A 4171-nucleotide genomic window follows, 5' to 3' on the forward strand; every position below is an offset into this window, starting at 1 on the left:
AAGCTACAGAGTATAAGGGGACCCCACAAAATGAAAGAAAATATTTACAAATCATATATCTGATAAAAGGTTAATATCCAGAGTATATAAAGGACTGCAATCCAACAACAAAAATAGACTTTAAAAATGAGCAAAGGACTTGAATAGACAGTTTCCAAACAAGATGTACAAATGGCTGATAAGCACATGAAAAGACATTCAAAATCAGTAATTATTAGGGAAATGAAAAAGAAGATCCCAATGAGATACCACCTTCCACCCATTAGGATGGCTGCTATCAAAAAAAAAAAACCTCCAGAAAATAAGGGTAAGGATGTGGAGAAATTGAAATCCTTGTGCACCGTGAGTGGAAACGTAAAATGCTGCAGTTGCTGTTGAAAACAGTATAGCAATTTCTAAAAAAAAATTAAAATAAAATTACCATGTGATCATACTATACCACTTCTGGCTAAGTACCCAAAAGAATTGAAAGCAAGATCTCAAAGAGATACTTGTACATCCATGTTCACAGCAGCATTATTCACTAGCCAAAAGATGAAGCAACCCATGTGTCTATCAACAGATGAATATATAAACAAAATGTGGTGTATACAGATGATATTATTCATCCTTAAAACAGAAAGAAATTCTGATACATGCCGCAACATAAATGAACCTTGAGGACATTATGCTAAGTGAAATAAGCCAGTCACGAAAAGATAAATACTGTATGATTCTACTTATTAAACTACCTAGAGTAGTCAAATTTATAGAAAGAAAGTAAAACGATGGTTGCCAAGGGCTGGAGGGAGAAAGAATGAGGAGTTATTATTTAATAGTTATGAAGTTTCAGTTGGAAAGATGAAAAAAGTTCTAGAGATGAATGGTGATGATGGTTGCACAACAAGATGAATATACTTAATGCCACTAAACTGTACAGTTAAGATGGTTAAGATGGTAAATTCTAAATTATGTGTATTTTACCATAATTTAAAAACTTGTTTTAAATAAATTTGTTTAAAGGTAGACTGAAAAGATGTGAGGTGGAGCACAAGAGGTATCTGATATCTTATAATGACCTGAGTTATGTCTTCCATTTTGTTTCTTAATATTAATAGAATCTTATAAAGACTATGTTCCAAAACTCCTTTACATGTATACATGTACTAAAACACATGGTGGGGGGGACGGGGAGATTACATTGCAGTTTATTTTCAGTTCTTCAACACCAAAACGTATCTAAAGTACACATTCAACGCCTAGTGTTGAACTCTGTGGAGAGAGGAGTTCAAAGCTGAAAGTCTTAGAATTCGTGAGACTAGAGATAGGCAGTGATAGTTCAGGACCTCAATGAGAAGATGCAAGAGCTCGCCATAGACCACTCTGCAGCCTTGTCATCTGAGGACACGGGCAGCCCCAACGTTCAAGGAATGGTGTGCCAAGAGGAGTGCATTCTCAGAGGACACCAGTGGTAGAGACAGGATGTGAGCAGACCTATGTGTCCCTAAGCACAGGTGAGGCACCCCTGGAGTCTCCCAGAAATCAGTGGGGGAGATCATGCCTAAGCTTTGAGTTTCCACAGTCACCCCTCAATCATTTGTCCTATCAGGTTGTTGCAGCTTGGGGACATCTGGATTAAACAGAGAAGGCTTCTTTTCAAAGTAACCGTAATGCAAATGTTTGCTCTGAGAAATTCAAGGGATTTTGGACTCTTGAAATCATCACAGGAATTCTACATTTTGCAGATCAAGCTAGAGAATTGCTTAAGCAGCTTTATTTCTCTTCGACAGTAAGAGTAAAATAAATCTGGCAGGAGAGGACACTGAGGATATAAATGGCAAGGGTCAGAATGATAAAAGATTCCATAAGGTACGTGGTATGAATAAGAGAGAGAAAAATTTGGAGACTTTATCCGTTTTCTTTCCCTCTCGTTGACTCTTAATTCTTCACTTTATTATCATCTATTGAAAATTAAATTCTCCAAGAGGGACTTCCAGTGGAGGAACTACATCCAGATGACCCTACCCAGGGACCCACTCCACCCAAGTGCATCAATTGCCTGGATTTATTCTTAAGCTCACAATATACTTAAGTAGCCAGTAGAAGAATAGTTAAGTGCTCACTCTGGGAACACCGTCTGCTTACCGCTAAGTCATTTACATAAAAATATCCATAGTTCCATATGTCGTTTCCACCTGATTCTACTCTTCTTGTGCATTCAGACATAACTACAACATTTTATATATCTTTAAAACTCAGAAGGTGGAGAAAAAGACAAGGTAGAGTGAGAGGCAGAAAAATAATTAATTACTGAAATAACCACAGATTTCCTGCCCCACCAACTGCTCTGCTGTCTTTACTGCATTCTCATTTTAACTTGAAGCTCGCATCTGATCCCCAGGGCTCTGTGATGCATAACAGGATAAAGTTCAGTCTCTCATGCCAGGATTCCAAGCCCAGCCCCATGCTCACCCTCCAATTGGATTTCCCGCTGTCTCCACCTCCAAGCACAAACTCCCCAAGTCTCCTCTCATTATTTTGTCCTGAGTGTTTCTTGTGTCTGTTTCATACTTGCTGTCCTCCTTGTGATGTTGTCTTCTCTCTGCCACTTATGGTTCCCCTTCCTTTAAGATTCAGCTCAAGCCCCACCTCCAAGAATGCAAGCTCCCTCTGGGGAGGAATTTTTCATCTCTTTTTTTCAATTACGTATCTCTTGGTGCCTGACACATAGTAGCTGCTAAATAAATATTCGCTAAAAAATGAAAAGCTAAGTCTATCTTTCCACTTGCCAACTATGAGGACATCTGTCGCTCTTATTACCTGCACTTAGATCTTTTGTCATGTAATGCCTCACCTGACCAGGCGACTGTTGCACATTTTGTCATCTTGTCTTCCTAGAAGGATCCTAGAGAGTAAGGATCTGGTCCGACTCATTTTTCCTTTGAGCTGTCATTCACTATCACACCATTTAGTTTTACTGTCAGCTGTGTACTTTACTTTTAAATTCTGCAGCATCAACATTGTAATAAATATATATGTTAATTTTCATCTTCTACCACTCCCCAGGGACAGGGGTGGGTTAGTTTGAAATCTCTAATCAGGCATCCACACACTGTGAGCCTTCAACCACCATTATATCCAATCAACACTAGAGGGTTTCCTGAGAGCTTAAGGGATGCTAGAAAGTGTTTTTCATCACTGAAATGCAGACTGTTCATAGTATGTGGATCGCCTACAGATATTGTTCGGGCACGTCTGCCATTGCCTAAACAGAGCACTAGTATCTCTCTCGGAAAACTACAATAGTTTCCTAACTCAGTTCCTTGAACTGTACTCTCCTGTGTAGTTTTCAAGGAGACTGTCTGACTCCAATCTAGTGTTCACCATGCAAGATGCTATTTCTAAAACATGAAGCTGTTTTTCACATACTCTCTTCAAACTCTCTGGTGGCCTCTGTGCAGTGCACAGCACAACATCCACTCTCCACTTCACGTACCCAACTGTGCACACATGCGCACAACCATTTTATCCCACATACATTTAGACAGCTCACACTGTTGGTGACCCAAGTTTGGGGACTCAGACAAATGCAATTTCCCACTTTATCTGCATCTGCTGACAGAAATAGTGAGTTGTGTCAATAACTCTCTGCAAGGCCCTTCATCTATAAAGCAGAAATAATTTTATCACTGCTAATTCTTCCCTGCAGAAATTTCAACGAATCCATGGAGGATTCTATAACTTTCATTTCTTAAAAGTTGGAAAATAAGATGACTAGGGAAAAAGAAAAAACCATTGAGCCAAGAGAAAAGGCTAAGGACTAAGTCTGTGTATCTTTGTTTCCATGTAAATTCATTTCAGTCTTGGGATGCAGAATAACATGTCAGTCAGGAGATGAGCTCTGAAGCTATATTGTTTGAAGTCAAGTCCGGCTTCTTTGCATGGTTGCTGTGAAAACTTGAGCAAGTTTTTAATCTTTCATTGACTCAGTTTCCAAATCTGTTAAATGACAGCAATAACAGCATTTACTTCTCTGGATTTTTGTGAGAATTAAATAAATTAATACCTGTAAAGTATTTAGCATAATGCCCAGAACACAATGAAGACTCAATAAAGCATTTATTATTATTGTCACCCAATTTATAATGCGATGATCACAATATTGTTACCTTGATGGTATATGCATGGGCAG

Source organism: Pteropus alecto, unplaced genomic scaffold (genome assembly GCF_000325575.1).
Source record: "Pteropus alecto unplaced genomic scaffold, ASM32557v1 scaffold3, whole genome shotgun sequence".
Classification (NCBI taxonomy): domain Eukaryota; kingdom Metazoa; phylum Chordata; class Mammalia; order Chiroptera; family Pteropodidae; genus Pteropus; species Pteropus alecto.